Below are 24,527 nucleotides of genomic sequence, written 5' to 3'. Positions count from 1 at the left end.
GTCATTTTTTTTAAGTTACACCAAAAACCAAATTCAATTCTTGTGAAAAATTGATTTTGCGTAAAAATTCCCGTTTTTCCTTAATTTTTCTTTGGTTTTTCTTGGCGCTTTTAAAAATTACTGGGAATTTTAAATGTTGACCTCCCCAATGCACCAACGATATTCACTTTCCAATCGAACAAGATACTGAAGTTGAAAATCGAAGCATTATTTCGACTACTTATCGTGTACACAGACAAAAAATTAAAAAATTAAAAAATTAAAAAATTAAAAAAAAAAAAAATTAAAAATTAAAAAAAAAACACACATCATTGTAAAATCAATACATTCATCGTTCCACTCAGAATCTAAAATAATACATATCAAAAAATAAGACATTGATTTGAAGTGTTTACTTAGTATTATTTTCGTGTTGCTCCGCAACACTATACGTCTTGATGTTGTTTGTTCGATGAATAAAAAATTTCATAGACTTTTAAGTTAAAATTTCAGTAATTACTATAAATTCAAACTAATTTATTATTATTTGTAAATTGTTCTTTTTTTTCAAGACCAACACAGTATAAGATATATTATATAGTTTTCAATTAGAATTTACTTAGATCTCATATAAAGTAAAACAAGGTCACATCAGAAAAAGCATAAAACATTTCAAAAAATGTTTGCAAATTTAAATAATAAATACCTACAAAATATAGAAAGCATATTACTATGTATATTAACTTATAAATATCTATCCGAAGGTTATAGCTTTGCAGCCAAATTATTTATTCGGATTTTAGATCTCTGGTATTGTACGTATGTTGGTATTCACCGGAATAGCACCATCATAAAAAATGGGTTGCTGAGTGTGCACTCACCCCTCTGCAATTGTAATCCATAATTAGTCTATGTGTTAATCAATACTTTGGTCTCGGCATTCAGGTTTAAATATTCATTATTTTTTTATTGTAATTTTGTGCACCCACATAACATTTCCTACATTCGGTTTAGTCATGAATAAAATAATAGTAGTTAATTATTATTATTTGTTTTTGTCTACATGGTGTACCTACTGCTTATAATCATATACAATTATAGGTACCTTAACTAATTGATATTCTAAATTATAGTTTTAGAGTTGTGCAGTTTTATAATTTTAATTTTATAGATAAACTATTTGAATTTGTATATAATACAATTATTTATAAACAATATAAAACATTCCCGGGTCTGACCAATTTTTTTGTTTTGTATCAATTACAAAATTCATGTATGGACATCAGATATAGTTTACATGAATTTCTGTTTCACTTTTATAGGGGTTATGGATAGTTAATAAGTAGTTATAGATATGTATAATATTATAATTATGTTTGATTTCAAGAAAAAAGTTCTTAAACAAAATTATGTGAATTTTTTAACAATAATTGATCTTTGGAGAGGAGGCTGATAAGAAATTTACCTCATAGAATGTTTGTACACAGTTCTATGAAACTGAAATGGCGTCCCTGAAAAATATAAAAATATTAAACATTATTTGTAACTGTTATTACTCAGGTTCATTTGGGTTATCTAACGTTCGGTACTTAGTTCATCAAGAACTTAATTTGAAAACTATACCATGTGTCCTAATTTTTTAAATTTCAGAATATTCCTTAGAATATTATTTAATAAAGTCATAAAGTACTATTAATAGACAATACTATACTAAATTAATGAAGGAATCAAAGTGTAATACATAAATATAAAAATATGTTAATAACGATAAATACTTATAATATTATGATTGTAAAATTATTCCTGTCAAAAATATTTTAAAAAATAACTCTGGTTCCATGGATTTTGGATTTTAAATATTTTAAGGGTTTTTGTGTTATGGTTTAGGTTAATTCTGGAGAAATCCCCTAACGTCACTTCTAACAAACACATACATTTGATGTAAATTTCTCTTTTTCTTTCAGGTTGTAAATATTACAAGTATAAGTACAGTAAAAATGTACATTTACTTAAAAGGTTAAATAATATTTAATGAAAATTAATAAAGATTATATGGAATGAAATAGACATTAACATGAAACCATCACTATTTCTTGCGTGTGCAGTGGAGATTTAAAAATCAATGTTCGACTTGGGTTATATAATTTTTCAGTTTTTAGATATTTTCTTACAATAAACAGTAATAATTTGTGTGTTTTCTTACAATATACATGTTACGTTTAGCAGACGTTATGATATAAATAACATAAATTATGTTCACTTGGTGGTACCAAGTAATTTGAATGACATTTTAACTATTTGTATCTAACGTCTGTATTCATAATTCATATTATCGTATCGTAGAAATAAATTGCTAACCACTCAGACTATAAAACCTAAAACTCTCTGCCTATAGGTCAAAAACACTTAAACACTTGCATATTATTATCTAAACAAAAAGTAATAAATTAAGCGTATAAGTAGTAAAACGTATTATATTACTTGACATGAGAAAATACATGAACTACATTCTGACTATCGAGCATAAAACAACACATCGTTGCTAGGGGTCGGTGATTTTAAAACGTAATAGGTATAGGTATCTAGTAGTTTAGTTTCTAGCACACATTTTTTAATATAGAGATTAATTTTTGCATTTCAAAATTAATTGTATCCCAATTTAGAATATTCTAAATACGAATCTATTTTAATAGTTGCGACCCCCTAAACATTTTGTGATCGATTTTCATAATTAATTTTCTTCAATCCGTTTATGCGTCATAAACTTTCAATAATACTAAATTAATTTTATTATTTAATATACACAATAATCTTTGATGAATAATTAAAATTAATTTGAAATTCTGCTCTCTACCTACAAACGATTTAGTTTATCAAATTATATTTTTTGTAATGTTATTTCAAATGATGTTGACGTATAATCATTTTTTAAATATTATATTTCACTTATCGTGAAACTACGTCAATATCCATCGTTAATTAATTTCTGTGAGTAAATCATTTTATACTTTTATTCCTTTCAGAGTGTGTAATTCAGTTATTGTATAATTCCTTAACTACAATGTTACTGATTATTCATTCAGATTTAAATTATAATGTAAAATATTTTATTCATATCTATAAAATATAACCTACTTTAAATTAGTTTATTTTTCTGAATTTGTATTCTTTAAACAAGATATTCTTTTATGGCATGAATATCAATGATTACTTGTTTTAAGTTTAACTAATCTTATTAAATATAATTTTTTTTAAAAGGTGGACAAGTGGGTGTCGATCTACTGTACAGTAGGTTTCAATAATGGGTCACTGTAATGGATGGTGTCAAATTTAAAGTGAATACGGCCAGTCAGCTTATGATATTACTTAGTATATTTGTATGTTTGATGATATTATTATGAATGAAATAATGTATGTGGAACCTTGTTTTAAATTTTCAATCCGTAGCCATAAAAGTTGAACATTTTATACATTTCAACTATAAAATTATTTTTAAATTTAAAATTTTATAATTAATGTTGTAAAAAACCAAACTTTAAATGCTTATAAAAAAAATGAATGACACTGCCCATAGACCGGTGAATAATATTTAGTTGTCATCATGATGTACATCTTACCTTAACGATACTCCATCAGATCGTAAACCTCCAGAAGAGGACAACGCATTTCGTTGGATCGTAAATGTTGAGGCTCAAAAACATAATATGTAAGTTCAAGACTCATTCGGATAGAATTTCATTACACTGCACACCACTTCAATAATACGTACATATACGAAAAAAATGGTTTCCCAAGGATTACTGTCCGACGACGGAAAATTGTTTGTTCACTTACATTGTTAGTTCGGATGTACTGTATACATTAATCTACGATATTAGGCTCCATATATTTTTATTTTCTTGCCTCGTTATTCTGAAGGACGACCCAGGCTACATCTATTTAGCATTAATTCAATATTATGGTGTATCAGCCTACAAATGTAATTTAAAACGTATACAAACAATTTATTCATATTATATAATAATAATAAAGTATGCTTGCTAAATAACATATTTTTTGTTAGTTTTCTTTTACCACTTTTTTGAAATTGTAATTTTAAAATATATTTTAATATTTGCTATTGAAAATGTTAAGCAACGTCAGATTATGTTTAGTTGTTTCGATTTTCTAGGAGTTTTAATTTTTACGTCATGGACATTGATAATGTTTGTTCAGATGTATATATAGGTCACCACTCACCAAACAATAATCATTCTCATTAAAATACGGTAGGTGGTAAAACTAATTTCAACATTCTGATTGCATGGAAAGCTTGGTACTCGGACCAAAGAGTTAATATATCTCACGAGTGCTTTTACTTTTTGTCTCGAAGTTATAATACTCTGAGGTGCCGTTAGAGAACAGCTTCCTCCACAAGTTATACATGTCTACAATTTATTTTTACTATGTACCAAATTTACTCATTGTTATAGATAACAGATTGTAAATATATTTATAAATAAGAAAAAAGAAAGTTAATATTATTAGGGTTAAACAATAAAATAGAAATTACTTGAATCATTATATTATTTCTATGATAGGTAGGTACTTTTAAGAATTTGGTAAGTAGTATATGTAGATTTTTTGTTATTTGTTAACATGAATTAATGTATAACATATTTCCCAAAATTAGAGTTAGTTGGTAAATGGCATTGATTGTTGAAATGGTAAGTATAAATAAATCCACATTGTTTATGTGTAATTATTAAACTTAGTTTCAAATAATAAAACGGAGAAAAAATATTAATAATTCTGTTCATTATTCAATCCTTTAACATGAAATTATATTCATATGACTGAAAGGTTCCGTAGAAAATTGGTATTGATAAACTATAATATTTTGCTAAATATTTTTGTATAATTTTCATCAATCAAAATGCATATTATTCATATAATTTAATTCTTAATATAGGTAACTTGTAAAATAAGGTAGGTACTTTTTATCCAGGTATGTATGAAGAGTATCCACTAGGTTATGTTGGGTACTACATTGACTTACCTTTAACTCTCACATAAAGCTAATACACAGAGTCATATTATATTTTGACCCCATTTTATTCACGTACAAAGGGCTGCTAGTGCCTAGTAAGTAGTACAATAATTATAAATGCAAGTATAATTATAAAAAGTCCATACAAAAAGTTCCACGCTCTCTACTGCGACTACAGCTCTATTAAATATATCTCTTTAAAATATTTAAATAGTAAAATTATGATCACACGGAGTATTATATAGGCTATTTAAGTACACCACTTCACTTTTGTGTGCCCATATTTCTAGAATCTTATAAGGATTGTATTTTATTTTATGTATTCCAATAATTATTTAATGTTAATAATACTTTTGTATTCAAAAACCTACTTGTATACGATCATCCTGTATTTGTACTCAATGTGCTACAGATAATGAATTGCATCTTTGTATATACAGTATATTAATTATTATTTTTACTTAGAGAGTTTGTCACTGAACGAGTATTACAACTGCACAATTGATTTTCCCGACCTTAACACTTTAAATGCAATAGTATATTAATATATACTATATAACCTATACACTTGAAACGATAAAGTAATAATTATTAATAATAATAACTTTACTGTAAAGGCCTTATTGTCACCCATAAGAACAAAATATATATCTATATATATAAAAATCTAATGCTGTTAGTTAGTCTCGCTAAAACTCGAGAACGGCTGGACCGATTTAGTTCATTTTGGTCTTAAATTATTTGTGGAAGTCCAGAGAAGTTTTAAAGGTGAGTGAGTATGAAAATGTTCGGAATTAATTTTTTAATATTAAATTTAAATTTTCATGGTGTATTTCGGATATTCCCGTGACCGACCGCGATAGTAGATTTTTAGCTACCTGTAACTTGACCTTTTTTCTTTTGTGTGTGTTTTATCGTCAGCAGCGTGTAGGTGTCAATTGTTCAGAGAAGTAAAACTCGACAATTTATCTATGTTACAATCTATATATATAATATATCCGGAATACTCAACCGATTTTGATATATTATATCACTGGGATGTGCGAGATACGTGTGCTATGTACGATACACAAATATGACCCATTATGTTTATCTGTTATAAATTATCAAATTGTTTTTAAGATGGTCGTAATTACCAGGAGAAGGTTTTTATGAAAGAAAATTTTAGAAAAACTCGCCGGAAAAGTAGGAAATCTGGATTTAAAAAATACAATAGTGGCGTAACAGTGTATTATGTATATTGGTTGCTATTGGTTAATCGGGCATGTTTGTTGATTTGTATTATTATTTTTTGTCAATATATATATATATTATATAAATTAATGTTTGTGTGTAGATTAAACCTCTGGGAAGAAGACAAACTAATTTAGAAATGGTTAAATTTGTTTTTTGTATTCATCTGATATTAGTAGTTATGTTAGATTAGGATTTTGTATTAATTGATTATATTAATTCACCATGGGTGGAATACGACAAACTTGGTATAACTTTGATACTTTAGAGTTAAATCATACACCTACGTACAAACAGCAGGGGGTCCGCGACCTATCGTAGGTAGATTGCCTACCTTATAATATACTGCTGCAAATCAGAATTTTTATTCCGGGAAACGGAAAAGTTCAGATACATTTTGAACACCATACACCGAATATTAAATAACGAATTGAAAAAAGTTTGAGTCAAATAGAGTTGGTACATTTAACGGGCAACGAAGTGCACGGGATCAGTTAGTATAAATATATAATTAACACGATAACTCAAATTAAGAAATAAATCCTTTTTAGCTGATTTTTGCAATTTTTACAAAAATAACTTGATACATTTGTAAAATTACTTGTGTAATAGGTATTATAAGCTACAATTGATGGTTAATTTAAAATGTACTTATGAATAACTGTATGATACATTTTTAGATTTTGAGCCGAGCAATGAATGTATTGATTGAACAATAATGTGTTTTAAAAAAAAATATATTTGTGTCTGTCATCGACTGTAAAAATGCTTGGATTTTCTTCAACAACACTTTTTCCGATAGGAAAGTGAATCTAGTAGGTAGGCGCTTAGCGCCGGGAAAAATAACAGAAACATCAAGGAAAAACGGGAAAGTTTACGCAAAATCGGTTTTCGACAATGTCGATTTTGGTTTTTGTATAACTATATGTTGAAATTTAAGTACTCCTTCTGGTAGATATTTTGTATACAAAATAAAAAATAATAATAATAATAAACACCATTGTACGTAAAACCACTAGCTTCCTCGCTCCTCTCAGAATCTAAAAAAACAACATTTAAGGTTCACTTGATAATACTCTCACTTTTAAATTTAATAATAGGTAAATTTGCTCCAATATTAATCATAATAAAGTTAATTATTCAGACCGTCCAATTTGCCATGTTACGCGTTTGGGAGACGAAGACAGCGCATGCGGGTGTAGCGTCCTCTTAAGTCTGAAAATGAGAATTTTTTCAAGTTTGGTACCAAATATAGTTTTAAAATAATTTACATTTCACGTAACTGTTACATAACATATCGTGTCTTCGCGGCATATAATTTAAGGTTTACTTGTCTACGCCTAAAATGCAATTATAATTATAATTATACTCTTCATGCCCAATGCACATTTAATGTATTTATAAGGCACATCTCTCTGTAGTAATAATATATACGTAATAGTATAACTAAAGTATAACCTTTTATTTAAAGATCATTTAAACAAAAAAATTACCCAGAAGTCAGAATCAAGATATATCAATATACAATTATTGATGGAACCTCACGGGTCATACAATTAAGACTCGATATTAGTATTAACTAACATGGAATTTTCTTCGATTAATATTTAATTTCGATGAATATTATACTATTAAAGGTACTTACCTACAGGCTACAATGCTACAATTATTTAAATATTTTTTGACAATTTATTTCAAAAGTTACCGACCCATTTAACGGTAAATAATTACATGTTTTGATGGATTTAATAAATAACCAATGTCAAATTATAGACATAGAAATATACTTGTTTAGAAGTAAACTTTGTTTATGATTCTAATAACGTAAATAGGCATTAATAAAGAATATAGGTAGTTTATTGAACTTAGGATAAATCTGAGTGCAAAAGAACAATAATTATTTTTAAATAAATATAATTTATTAATTATTATTATAAATATTTTGTGTCGTTTAGTAATTACGTTACACTTCAACGGGATCTTGATTTCTCTTTATCGGTGGCGATGGGCTTAACGTAATTTGTCCGTTTAATTGTGCACGATTAAACATTTATACATAATATGGGCTATGGTAGTAGGTATTTAACAAAATTTAAATAAAACTAGGAAAATCTTCATATCTCAACATAATGTGCGGAAACTACTTATACAATGTGATGTTTTTTATTTGTAAGGGCAATATCAAGATTATATTTCATGTACACCTAATAGCAATGTCTGTATAACTGCTTAATATTGTACGTGTAAATGTTATACAATCCGATGAGCTATATAGGTACAGAGTGCAAATTATTTTAAACACAGAACGCTTAATTTCAGTCAATATTTTGTGCTTTTGAAAAAAAAAATTCATATAACTTCAAGTTTATAGCACTATAATTTTGAAACTATAATATTATTTGATCACATGATTCTATTACACTTTTACTTAGGTATTGAGATAATCCAGATTTTTAATTTTGTTTTCCAAAACAGCAGTTTTTTTATGAAAGCTTAGGTGTTATAATATAACGATGCTTTTCCAATTGAAAGTTTATATAAGATGAACATAATGAACAAAATTCTTATTTCAGTATAAAAATATGATGTTTTGTCTTTGTTTTGATCATTATTTTATATGTAAATATTAATTTTTACAAATTACATACAATTTACAATCCCATGCTTAATACAGTTGACTGCAGCTAATACAATTTATTATCTAACAATGTTATCTATTCTCAAATGACTTTCCCGAATGACGTTGTTTGAATATAGATGGTAAATTATATATAATACACGGTATGTTAAAATGTATTGTGTCAATCCAGTGATCCAAAGGTTATTTCTTACTATTAATCATCGTCGATTCATAAGAACAAATTTCAAAAACACTCAAAACAAAAATGCATTCTCAATATTATAATTTATTATGATGAGGAAGCATGTTTACATAAATTATTGGTGCTTGCTTGATTTGTATAATTCGAAAATGTAATAATCCTACAATACATAGTTACTTTATATATTGGTATATGATATCTTCTATAATTTTTATAAATTATTAAATCAATATTTTGTATTCATCAAGCTATGATGAAGCTCAAACTTATTATATGGAAAATAAGTATTAGCAAGAGTAGAATATAATAGGAACACACTGTTCTAAAAAATTGTAAACTGAAAAACTTAACACATTCTGTCACACATCTGTTTTCTTTACGTGATAAACTATATCCATGATGGCATGATTACACTATTCCAGTTGCCACTCAAGACTCAACTAACTCTATAATCCTACCCAAATCTCATGTTATACACTCGAGTATTACAATAGGGTTTGTTAATTATATAAATTACGTGTTATAAAAATAGAAAGGCACTATATTAAGTATTAATATATTACAAGCATATTAATTCTATGCAATCGAATTAATTGAAACATAAGACCAGAGTTAATCATTTTGGCATTAAAATGTATCGTTAAGATGATTTTCTATACACAATAATGACTAATGTTGAGTCATACAATTTTATATCTGGTAAAAAAATCAAACATTTTACTCTGTTTCCGATCATTTCATTTTCTCGCAAAAGTGATTCTACTGTTACAGGACAAGCCGCCAGTCACTATCAATAGGTTTACATCTACCTATATTATAAAATATAATTTTATTTAATTGTTTATAAATTCAATTAGTTAAACAACTAACCGAAACCAAACAATAAACATTTAAGGTGTGGGTTGAATCTAATATTTTATTAAACTAGAACTTTACTTTTTACCAACAACTTATTACAACTCAGCTAAAAACTTCTTTGTGTATGGATTTTTTTATTTTTAAATTATGTAGTAGGTATTACTTACTTATCTGAAAACAAATGTAATTTTATTTTTGTGGTGTATTGACGTATTGTTAGTATGTTTAAATTTCTTAAGTTTCAATGAGTCTTATTTAAACAATATTATATTATTGAAGTGTAAAAATGAATTAATACAATGGAGAAATAAACTCATCGTCAGTTATTGTTTTTGTAAAAGTTCGTATCGAATGTCTTTATAAAACAGGGGTATACTGATTTATGGTAACTGTTGATCTTTATTTTCCACTCTTTAACACTTATTTTAAATGTAGCAAAATTCCAAGAATTTGAATATTATAATATACAATTTTAACAAGCTTGATTATTTATGAAAATACAAAACCTAACAAAAGCTTATTTTTTTTATACCTTTGCAATATTTAAATAACCCCAAAGGTTATATATAAGGACAATATACCATATTAATGGATTAATATTCTATTCATAATTCAATTAAATGTATTAGATATAATTATTTTGTTGTAAGCCTGCAATACTCAATAGTATAACGCATAAAGAATCAGTAAATCATCTATATGGTAGGTATAGGTCCTCATATTTCTGAAAGGACGTTAACTCAGTCCGCAGCATATCACTAAATAAAAATTGAATTGTGTGTATTAGTGGATCTTATTATAATAATCCATCGTAAGGGATTTTCTAAATAAAATAAAAAGTTGATTGCAGAAAATTGTAGAGAAGTATAGATAAATGCTGTAGCTGTATAATTGTTGTCTTAAATTTCTAATTTATATGGCAGTGGTGAAATAATACTATACCTGACAACGTCGCATAAAATAAAATACATTTTATGTGCGTAATCATTTGGTTGTGAAAAAGTAGCGCTGATAAGCCATAAGCGCAATGTGTATGCAATCGTGATCCACCCATCCGATTAATAATATTCATATCACTAATTGGTAATTAGAGAATTAATATTAAATAAGGATTAGGTACGTGTTTAAAAAGTGGTTTTTGTGACTTAATATGAACTAGATAAAATATAAAATAATATTTAATGTATGTGAATTAATTTCATTATAATTTATAACTAGGTATATGTAATGAAAACCTAGGAATTCAAAAAAAAAAAATTAATAATAAAACATTTAGGGGACGGAGTGGCCGAACGGATTAAGGCGTCTGTTGCGACGCACATCGACGCCGGTTCGATGCCTCGGCCATGGGCGGCATTTTTCTTCGGGCAAGTCACGGTGTCCGGAGAACAAGTGGGGCATGGCAGATACCTACAGGTGCCCAAATCAAAAATTCTGTCAAAAACAAACACACACGTGTTCCTCTCCCTGCCAACAAAAAAACCCACAAACAAAACAAAAATAGCTAATGGCCAAAGTTGACGGGATTAAGCTCAAAAAAAATAAAAATAAAAAATTGAATATAGTTTTATGGATTACAACGTAAGAAAACCACTGATAAATTTTGATGGCAATTTTAATCGTAATTTGTAGGTATGAGGTACTATATAGTTTAAACTTTAATGTGAGTAATATTATATATTATATGATCAGAATGTAAAGAATAAGTTAACAGAAACAAGTGGTAGCCGGTAGGTACTTACTAAATATTAATTTTCTCTAAGCACTGAACATAATGGAATATTTTTAACAATAAAATAACATTCTTGACTCAATTAGTCGACTCGTAATTATTACTATTACATATTACGTAAATAAACCACAAGATAAAGGTAGTATTTTTATGAATAAAATTGAGTTCCTTATAACAATTTCCGAACGTTTTATAATATGTTAAGCATAAAACATAATAATATTATTATTATCTTTTTTTAAAATATATTTATATAGGTAGCTATTATTAGTATTACTAAACTATTACAGCTTGAAAATTTAATAAAATATACATATAGGAGTAATCCTCTTTACACAATAATTTGTAAATAACTTGCATGATCTCAATTATAAAATAATAAGATTAAGATTGTTTGCATAATAACAAAATATATAAATATAATATAATACAATGAATAATTGGATAATGAGAGAAATATTAGCTATGGAGTAAAACGTTCATGTAAAATCTCGATGTTAGGAAGGAAATTAGTGAACCAATTAAAGAATTTAAATACGAAATAAATTACGACATCATACTTGAGACGATTTCTAGGGGATAATTTTTAATAGTAACAGCTTCAGCATAGGATTTCTTTCGAGGCATGAGCTTTTCGGATCTCGTTTGACGGAGTCATTGGAATTTTTTTGTGATTATGGTTTCTGTTTGAACAGGATGATGGTTAATTGTTGTGAGATAATTTAAAATGTTTCTACAATGGTCGTTGATGACTTTAGAATGAAATAGTTTTGTAAATTTAAATATGTCCCGATTAACTCCGATGTTAACAAACTGTCAAGCTCAATTGCAAAAAAGGAACATCGGCTGGTTGTTAGTCCTATCAATAATATTACCAACCCTGAAAAGGAAGAAACCCGATCCGTTAGGGACGTTTCAATATCTTCTATAGTAGTAGAATGATGAAGGAATAAAGAAGGTGGCAAATGATTGCTACATTTGGACACAAATGGCAGTGAAAATGTGTGGAAAGATAATTCAAAATTTGCATGTGATGTTTGGAGTTTGGAGTTATCATTTTGAATAAGTCTTTTTATAAATATAGGATGAACCCATCTGATCCCAAGATAAGGATAAGGCCACTCATTAACCCATTTAGATTTGAAATATTTTTGATAAATATGAGTTTCCTCATATGGAGGAGATATAGGGTAGACTGCAACCACACCTTAGGATAGAATCAGTGACGTAATTACCTACCCCCCCCCCCCCAACACAAACATGACCAAATTACGTAACTTGATAGAAGGTGGAACCGGAACCGGAGGAAGGCTGAAGACTTCGGTTGGTGAGTCTAAATCCTTTGATTGTTTGGCATATCTTTTGAGAGAAATGTACATTCTGAATTTTTGTCGGCGTCTTAAGGAGATGACGAAGGTGACGATGATGAAGATGGGTTTTGTTTAGATTGCGTATTACTACGAGGCAATGAGGCAAGGTCGGATTTTATTCAAAAATAAAAACACTAACTTTTAATGAGCAATTAATATTGAAAGGTAATCGCGCGATCTGTGTGTGTTAACTACGACTGTCGGCACAGCAATTACTTCAAAATACTGTCTATATGTATATTAATCGAAATTGAATAACAAACAGTTACATTTAACTCAAATATATATTATGAACTATTACTCTAATAATATATTTTATTGTACAATATTATCTTTTTATTTCTTATTAAGATCAAAAACAATAATAACAATAACAAGATTTGGTCATCTTTGGAGTGATTTATTTTCGTTAAAATATAATATTTCAATTCGTAGAACAATTATTTTATTATGATTACAACATTCACATGTAATTTTAATTAAAAAAGTGTAATAATAAAATTACATAAAGTTATTAGGTATAATTATTTTTGTATAACGATAATGATTGCTAATATTTTATTTATTTTTATGATTTCTGACTTTATGTCATGTGTTCAATATTCGAATCTTTTGAATGGAGTTCATTGTAGTACGATGTGGGCTGTAGAATAGGTCTGTGACTATTATTGAAAATAAAATAATATTCAGAGAATAAATTATTTTGTCTTATATGTGCCTTCATTCTTATGTAACTGTTTCGATTCCGTAAAGCAATGCACTTAAGTTTATGAAAATCAAACCCGATCCTCAAAATTGTGTTCACGTTTTCATAAAAATGTGGTGTCATAATTTATTGTTTATTTGGTAATAATTAATAACTAACAGTTATTAGCTATTATAAGTACTGAAAATTTAATTCTAAGTAAACAAAAAGGTTGAAAGTAGGTAACCGCTCTACTCACAGACTAGGTACCTACAGTAGATGTCGAGTAAATCACTATAGGTAATATGTGTTAAATTTGAATTCAATGATAAATTATTGCTTACAAAAAACGATTCTGAGCGAAAACTGTCTACCTGCTGTCAGCCATATTATTAAGTATATTTTATGAAATATTTATTAAAGTAATTTATTTTAGGTACTATAAATGTAATACGATAAGTTGAATTAGATCTATCCGAAAACAATGCAATTTAAGAATATTGTAATTGTGTATACAAAATATAAAAAAATACGTTAATGTATCAAGTACCCGTGAATAGTATATTTAAATCACAACAAATTAACTAAAATCGTTATTCTTCATTTAAATAAATTTCATTCAAATTTAAACATAAAATCTCTATAAATGAAAACGGTGTTAATTTTTTTAGATTTTGCGGTTACAGTATGAACTTCTGAGGAACCTTGTATTAAATTTCCTAGCTTTTGACCCAGACAAAACATTTTAATCAACATATTTATAGAAAACAATTAAAAAAATTAAAAACTAAAAAAATCGGTTCACGACAATAATAACTCATTAGTCATTACTAATAACTAATAAGTAATAGGTAATTAGTAATTAGAAATGTACTCATGGATTTTCATTGTTATAAAAATGTAAGCTTTTGACTTTTTTTATTTTTGTGGAATAACGCTCAATTTTGTTTTTAAATTCTTACAATAACAACTTTGAGAATTCTCGTAATACATATTCAAATTTCAAAATTTTATGAAAGTAAGTACCAATTAGATCCAATTTTCTACCTGAAACACCCCCAAAGTTCAAAATCAAACCTTTTTTTCTAATAAATATAAAAAGGTCTTAAGTCACACAGAAAAATATACACACATTATTGCAAATTCAATACACTCACAGCTCCTTCAAAATCTAAAAAGATTTACATTCCACTGATATATTGCTTTTATTCTTTAAATTGCAATCTTTAAATATAGAAACAGTAGGTACACTTCACACTTATAAGCTTTTTACTAAAGTATTTTCACTTGAATGACTTAGGTTTAAGCCTCGGAGAATTCTGTAAAATGTCAACTAAATACTTTTAGAGTGTGTAAACTAATTTATTATGTTTTTCCAGTTTTAATGTTGGAGTGCACAATGCACGTATATAAGATGAATTCAGTGTCAATTTTAAATGACAGTCTTTCAAATTAAATAAGTAGATACCAATTCAGAACTTCAGAAGCCAGAAGGTTTTGTAAACTTATATCAGTTAATACAGAAATCTCGACTCATCTTCATTTACCTTTTGCATGATCTATAATTTATACATTAATTAGGTATACATTGTTTTGAACTGTTATGCTGATCGGGTGACCTTTTAGTCATTGTGTCTGTTTATTTTTAAATTTTTATTGATTTAATAAAAATGTATAAATTTGATTAAAAAAATACTAATAAAAATCTAGGTTCGGAATCATTTTTAAAATATATAAATATCTATATAATGACTAATAATAGCTAATTTAAACTTTTAAATATTTATATATCATCGAAATCGACACAAACAAATACCATTTCAATTATTAATGATATTTCATTCCTCTCTAAAATTGTCCTCATGAAAATTACTTCTTAAAAAATAATTGTATATTATTTAACATAATAGAAAGCATACAATTGCTTATATTTTACATTAAAAAAAGACATGACATTTTAATTTATTTTCTCGTATAATAAAAAAATGCAGAATATTAGCTTATTCCATAATTTTTATTTTTTTGTTGAATGAATATAAGTTCCCACCTGAAGTTACCCTTCGTCTGTTTAATCTCAATTATTTTTCTTCTCGATTATATTTATTATAATTTGTGTCGTCATTGTGAATTTGAGTAACTATATATTTTTTTAATTTACCTATTTTTTGCAAGTTTTGAAATTAAATGAAATACTAAAAATGTCTAATTCTTGTAATCTAATTATTAAAATAATAACGAGTATTAAACCAAAACAAAAACAATAAATAGAAAAAATGTTTATATTGGTACTCGTATTGTGAAATTAAATTGTCATACTATATGACGTATTTAATAACTTATTTCCAAAAATTACATGGTTCAGTTGTGGATCCAGGGCTTAATTTTGGGGGCATCGAGTGGGCAAAAGTACAAAAAGTACATACATTTGCCACAAAATTGGCTAAACACAGTGTAAAACAAAAGGAAACTACGACGATTGGGAGGGGGGGCAAATGCCCCTTCCCCCCCCTGGATCCTCCACTGACTAGGTTGTATAAAGTACCTACATACAGCTATTCTATAATTATTTATGAAAAATCGTTAGAATAAATTATACAAAACTAATGTATATGTTTAAACTGGAAGTATTTGTATAACATATTTTAATTAATTGTAAAAAATATAAATATTATACAATTGTAAAAAATTGTATGTACCAAAAATATATTTTGTAATCTATACTTTCAAAATCAAAACCAAAATGTATAAGAATTTGAGGAGCTGGGTGTCCAGCATAATATTTTACAAACTGTATCAATTCAAATATAGGTACATTATCAATGAATCATTTATTAAAAATAACATTATAATATAGACTATAAATATTTCTACTTTGCATATATTCATGTTAATTAATTTGTGGTAAAGTTCAAAAGTTACTAATAAATCAAGAATGAATGCAATCCAAATAATAAAACGAACAAAAAGTTTTATATATATGTAATTTATTAAACATGTCATATTATATAAATTGAGAATAATAATAAAAGTATAAATTTACATATCTGTTGGTACTTGGTATACATAACAAGTTATTCAGTATGCCAAACAATTCCATTGTTATAACTTTATAAGTATTCAATTTTATTTTCATTTGTATACACTATAGTATAGTACAATACATAATACTGTTTATACTCCCATTCAAGCTGTTACAAATATTTTCGTTTTTGGTTGGTTGTTGGTATAATTTTTACCAAACCTAACCTAAGTACTTATATTTAAGTTATAACTTATAAGCTCGGTTAGAAGTTATAATTTTTTTAAGTTTTATGCATTTTAATGTTTATTATTTAAATAAAATATTATATAGGAATCAGGGTCTGGAACTTTATCGAAAAGAACCGGTATTGAACCCTAACCCTTTGAATATTGGAACCGAAACAACACCGAAACCATTATTTTTTTTAAGTGGGCACCAGTAGGTATCTGCCATACCGGGTGGGGGATGGCAGCCTCTCCCTCTGGAAACCGTGACTGCCCTAAGAAAAATGCCACTCATGGCCGAGTTTGAACCGACGCCTTAGTACGCTCGGCCATTCCATCCCCCATATCATATTTTGTATCAATCGAAAAGTAGTATTTAATCGCTTATCCTATGGGCTGAATCCTTCTTAAATATATTTTTAGAAATTCTTTCCGTTTATATTAGTAATAAATAATAATAGTGTTATTATTATTATTATTTTTTTTATTGAAATTTGAAATAAATTCGGCTTATTGGGCCACTGAACCATTATTAATACATATAACATGTTCATATAATATCTATACATTTATTTTAAAAATTATATGTATTATATATATTAAGGATACTAACTTATATAATTATTATTATGGCTTGGATTTAAATTCCCTTTAAAAAATGCATTTATTACCCATGAACTCTAAAATCTATCAAAATATGCCTTTTCAGAAAATGCATTTGACATGGAAAATTGTATAGGTACATTTCTAAATATAAAAAAATTAGTGAAAATTACATTTGTATTACACTGTATTACGGTAGTACTGCAATTAAATCAGCTAATTGGTTGATGTGATATAAAGATAAATTTCAGTTTTGTCTAATTTAAAACCAGATTACCTGATGTTATATAGTTAAAAATTAAAATGATATAAATAGCCAGTAGGTATATTACGTTATACTTTAATATTTCAATAGAGACATTTTTTTTAGTCAAATTAAATTATTATTATTATTATTATTATTATTATATTACCAGAAATAAGTAAAAATTACTTTAAAAATTTAAAAATTCATTAAAAAAATAATTGTTTGTTGCTGCGACACGGAGAAATTGTAACACATTTTTAGCTTGGAAAACATTGTACACGATGTCTTACAAGACATTCTAAAAAAATATGTTAATGCTTTGTAATTCAAGCCCTAATTATATATACATATAACCTATATTTTGTATCTTGCCCATCCCTTTTATCATTCTTAGATACTCTTGGTTATGTAATAAGTATATAATATATTATATATTGAGTTGTATTTTGTTTTATTTTCTATTTATTATTATTTATTTCGATTGTATCTTGAAATTATCAAACACTATAATTTGTTTAGCAGTCATAATCGATGTCATAATACAGACAGTATAGTTCATAATATTTAATCAATTATTTTTATATCATTATAATTTATAATATAATATATAGCCATATGCCATATGCTTTAATAACTCATATTTTATAATTTTAAATTTTACAATTGTATAGGTACATTGGTGATATTTTTCAGATAATTCGTATATAGGAACCAATATACCACACTGCCAATAGGCAATAGCTATTACATATATAAGTATCTATGTTATTTTGAAACTTACCGGCAACAATATTGATATAATATGAATTATTGGCATGTTGCATGTGTATTTATTTTCATAGCATTGGTGATTACATTACTGTTCTATAATATTACCATCCTGTTAATTGTCTACAATTTCATATATAAAATGTGTAACACAACTGCCGTATTATTATTGTATTATGACCTCTTACTTATGCTTTCGCTGAGAAATGCATTCCGGCAACAATTGCAGCACTAGGTACCTATATTATTATTATCCATAACGAAATCCCGACGGTATACGACAATAATATAATACAGTAATATAACAGTAATTACTGCAGCTGTTATTATTAAACGATCTTCAAACTTCCGTGACCAATAGGATTTCCGTCCGATATTCTAAATGTCATTATTCGGCTCGACAAGCTTATATTATTACAATTATATTAGTGTGCCTATACATATATACAGGTAGGCGGTAGCTAGTATTTATGTATAGTTTATTGTGGCACTCGTCTCAGCTTCCATTGCAGCGATTACAACTGTCAATTGTGCGCGGACGTTTCTAAATTCTAATGCGTTATATTATCATTATCATTATTATTATTATTCAACTCGTAGAGCCCCTTTCGCCCACACACACATATATATATATATTATATACGAGCTAACCCGCAAAATCTAATTATAATATACAATATCAAACTACGAAGCACTATATTATATGTCAATAGTTAAATAATAATAGTAATAGTGACCAGACAAACCTATTAGTAAATGAGATATTACTCGCATGATGCCAGTTCTCGTGCCGTCGCCATCACTGTATAATAGTGTAGGTAGGTATATTATACGTTTTATCTTTTTGTATAGGTTTACCTATGCCCATTACTCATTATTTCCGGCTAATATAGTTAATTAACTTCCTGGTCTATTGGGTAAACCACGAGCATAATATTGTTATATCAACTAGGTAATAAGATGTGGGGGCCTTTGATGCAAAATTACTATATGAAATCTGAATATCAACATCTGTCAACAATAAAATATAATACATGATGCCTATGTAGGTATATTATACATTAGTATATTACCCATGAGCAAGTCTAAGAATAAACGAGTTTAAATGTTAAAGTTAAGTCTTTTTTTTAATTTAATTTTTATTAACATAGTTTTTATTGATATAAATTTAATAAATAAACAAGTTAATTTTAATCAAATCCAAGTTACGATTATTTATAAGTAATTAAATAATAAATATAATACAATTATTATTGATAATGCATGTTGCGTGAACATTTAATTTTTATTATTTTAAACTATATTACTGACTATTTATAGATTAAAAAAAAAAAATAAAAAAATAACTTAGCTTAAGTTAATAAGTTAATTGTAAGTTTCCACAAGACTGGACAATTTAAAGATAATTTTTAATTGAGTTTAAGCTGATTGAAAATATTTTCAAAAGTTTATAGTTTATAGTTATCCAAATTTAGTTATATATAAGCTTATAATTAACGTCTTATTAACTTAAGTCAAGTTTTTATTTATTTACGCTACTGCTCCCACCTTCGGGCCTCCCTCACCAACCTATAAACCCACAATGATCAGAGTACTAGACATTTGTAGAGGAACAATATCCACGTCAATTTAATATGAATTAAAAAATATATTGATATATACTATATTGTAACCATGTAATGGTCAAGCTCAAAAGATAATTAATTTTGTAATGATAGGTACCTACCTAGTATTCGTATTACGCATAATAACACATACCAAACAAATTATAATCAAATATATTATATATATATTATATTGACTATGGGAATATGGCATGCAATTTTGATAAAGCTCATATTTTTAAACCTATGGAGTTTACATGCTATACAATATCATGCTTTACGAATCCCATACGACACGTGGAGCTTACAAATTAACATAATATCATTATCTGCCTGATCTGTGTTATCACCAATATACCTGGTGACCGGTGAAGTTTACACATCTTATATAATAATATAATTATTGTAAATCGGTGGGATTTATAAAGTGGAGTGCAAACGTTTTAAACGTTTTCGGAAATGGAAAACATAGAAAATGGCGTTAGATACCCCGTGGCAGTAAAATGTAACAGGCCGCACCAACGTCCGAACATAATAATATAATAGGCATATACGTACCTACCTATGTACCTATTATAGGTGCTACCATAATATTAAAGTATGTATAATATATAATACTTTCTCGTCGGGTTTTCGTCACACCATATCGCTGATATACCTGTATACCTATATACCGATGCAAACACGGTTCGCGATTCGCTTCGAGTAAAACTTGATCGGTATTAATACTCATACATTAAATTATAATATTGTTATGTTAGACCATTAAAATCAAATTTTTCTACAGCAGCGACAGGACGTTAATATTGCAGCCGGAACATGATGAGTTCGAACGAGATAGCTGTTGCGTTTTTGCACGATAAAGGTGTACCTATAGGTACATATACCTAAGAATTATCATACTGTTAAACTGAAATAATGTGACGGGTGCCTTGTAATATGAAAACAATAATTAATAATAAATAAATAAAATATACAGATTCATCACCACCATCTTCGATAATTTATCATTAAATTTATATAAACCAATATTTCCCACAAAAGTCTTTCGATTTCCACCAAATAAGCAAAATAGAATAAACAAAGGCGGAAATAAAATAATATGTTATATAATACTATGATGATGTGCGGGCGGTACTAACAATTTACTTTGAACTGCATTCGGATCATTTTGAGACATTCACGTTTTGTATAAAATATACCAAATCAACTTTTGTAACAGGGCTTATTCTAAAGGGCAGTAAAACTCAAATTGGTCAGAAGAAAATACCAAAATCGCGGAGTAGTTTAAGCGCGCGAGGTCGCGGTTTTTATTCACCACGGATTTTCTTTAAAAATTAAACACCTATATTTAAATAAGTATGTTCAAACGAAGTAAAATGGCTAGCGGACAACCGTGGACCTGGATGACAACCGTTTGCATCGTTTGCACCATACAAGGTATACATTTTCGAATTTAAAATTCAATATTATTGTGATTTAGTTCACTTCTGAAATTGGTTGGTTTGAAAATAGATAAATTCTAGACAAGTTTGTGACTTGCATAAAAATAATAAATAAGCGGATTGAAAAAAATGTTTAATGACGCCAACAAATACAACTATAAATTAAAGTGACGTCAAACCAAATAATATGTCTTCCACACGGACAACATAGGAAATGTGCGTTCTGCAATTCCAATTTTGTGTTATAATATTTAATATGAGGGTGAATTCGCCTATTATCAAACTTAAAGGTAAGCAAATCATCTGTATTAATGATTGTTCACAATATTTTTACTTTTAAGTTTGATATTAGCCAATAAGTAAATAATATGCTCTAATATTGAATCTAACAGCATAAAAATGGAATTACTTAACGTATACGTTTTGGTATGTTAAACGTTAGTAAGTACCTAAGTAAGATGGAGACAACTGTGGGTCAGACGTACTTACCTACTCTTAAATGATCAGATATTTGATTATGTTACGTATGTTTTCGTATCAAATATAATATGAAGTTCCAGTTTATCAAACGCTTTCAAATTGATTAATCAAAAAAAAAAAAAAAATTGATTCAAATTATTTAATATATTTTGACATAAGACCCAAATAACTTTTAATTTAAGTTTGTAATCAGAAAATTGCAGTATTATTGCCCATTTTATGGTTGTTATTTTAAAATTTAAATTTGATTTAAAAAAAAAAAAAAAAACAACAATTTGATTTAATATGAGTTGTATGTTTATCTCATAAAGAATATTACATAATATTATACTTAATACCTACATAATAATAAATAATTCATATTCATAAACGCTATTGTATATTTTATTTTTCCAACGTTACATTCTTTCAATAACTACTTAATATTGATGGTATAATTAGTTTATAAAAAATATACTGACCTATCCAAACAGCATATAAAAGTTCAAAAGTTCAAGACAAATTAATAGGATAAAAATATAGTTAAAGATTATCTTAAAACCAGCTAATATAGTTTCTTAGCCTGTTTAAGGATCTAAAACCCAGGTATTTAATGTTATTTTAGTATTTAAATGTTAAGGATATATTGTTCACACAACATGCATTATACATGACGTACCAAATGTACTGAGTTACAGTGATACAATTTTTAGGTAGGTATTTTTTGAAAAAATAAATGTTTGCACTTTGCACCTTTGTGGCAATTTACAATACAACGTAAAAGTAGTTACTTTAAGTACATTTACAATAAATGTATAAGAAAGAAAATGTGACATAACAAGGGGAGTAATTATAATAAAGATAAGTTAAGTACATTATAGAAACCGAAGAATTAAATTAAAAATTAATGTTCTGTGTATACTCTATAGGATGATTATGTCGAAAGAAGACAAAGTGAGTGGAAACATGGAATAATTTATTATTTATTGTGGGGTAAGAAAGAACAACTTTATAATTTATTTAGATATTCAGATAGGTAGCTTAAAGAAAGCGTGTAATTTTAGTTGACATGGTATTATTTAATTTTGTTACTCACTAAAAAAATATGTCAACTAATAGCTGTTATTATTTTTAATAACAGAGTATAGAATAGCTTTTAAATCGATCTATATATGAACATAACTAAAAAAATATTATTACAACTTAGAATGAATAAAACATATAACTACTGAAAAAAAATATATGTAATAAACGGCATAAATGTATGGTATTATTTTTAAATATAAACTATAGATAGTTGGTACCATAAGCATTAGGCATAGGTAAAGAATAATATGAATGACGATGATCTATATTTTGTATTGTTTTCAAACAACATTTTTATAATTATAAAGTAGGTAATCTGTGAATAAAGGATTTTAAACTGTGGTTGTATAAAATCTTAAAAATCCTGATGTATGAGCCTTTATTGTTTAAGCAAATGCTTCAATAATTGTACTAACAAATGTAAGAGAAATTAAACTGTGATTACAAATATAATTTAGTAACCAAATATATTTTACATATATCAATAAATCGCATGATTGACTATTGACTATATGTATGTATGTGTAGGTTTCAGGTCGATACTAATTACATTTACATTATACATAAGTTATAAGTATAAATAATTTTAGTCAAGACTCATGAACAAATAAACAATATAATATATTCGAGACAATGCTTTATTGTGTAGGTATCCTCTGTTTCAATGAGTAATAAGTTACCTAGGCATTACTGTAATTAATATTTAGATGTTACCTATAATCAGTAGGTGTACTTATTGGGTACATAAACATAACGCAATCATTTAATTATTATAATGGATAAAAAGACGATTAATATTCTTTTGATTATGTCAATAATATTAATTATGTTTACTTTCTTCAATGTCGTTAGAACAATATTGGTTGATGATGAAAATCAATACTATCCATATGTTCCAGGTCAACATTGAAGTTACCTACTGTTAGGTATATGTCAGTAGGTATAAAAAGAATACTATTACAAGTAACTATCAACATTAACTACATAAAAAACAAGTAAAAAAGTTGTTATTGGCGAGCATCCCTAACGAATATTAATCATCACACGATTAGCGTTTCAATAAATTAACTTAAAATTATCGGTGGATGGAAATAAATAGACGAAATATCTATGTAGGTAACATATTATTATGAAAAGCTTTATTTATAAATTAAAATGTGAAGAAATTTAAAACTAAATGTTTATGATCCAAACAATAAAACTTGTAAATTTAAGAACTCACAAAATAGGTACTCTTTAATTTTTCAAAAATTGCCTTCAATATAAGTGTTATTAGTCGTATTTTTACAAGGAAACTAATTGATCAAAAATTGGGCCTCATAAGTTTTATCACATTTTAATGAGAAATCGACTGAAATAAT

At 27.0% G+C, this 24,527-nt stretch overlaps 1 protein-coding gene across 1 annotated transcript in view; it reads right to left on the bottom strand.

Annotated features, from left to right (window-relative positions):
• The window catches only part of LOC100159222 (choline O-acetyltransferase), a 122,527-nt gene that overhangs the window by 70,127 nt on the left and 27,873 nt on the right, over positions 1 to 24,527 (bottom strand). The window lies entirely within an intron of this gene.

This window comes from Acyrthosiphon pisum, chromosome A2 (genome assembly GCF_005508785.2).
Source record: "Acyrthosiphon pisum isolate AL4f chromosome A2, pea_aphid_22Mar2018_4r6ur, whole genome shotgun sequence".
In the NCBI taxonomy this organism is placed as follows: Eukaryota; Metazoa; Arthropoda; class Insecta; order Hemiptera; family Aphididae; genus Acyrthosiphon; species Acyrthosiphon pisum.
Note: the sequence above shows the minus strand (reverse complement) of the source record. Positions and strands in the feature narration are given on the sequence as shown.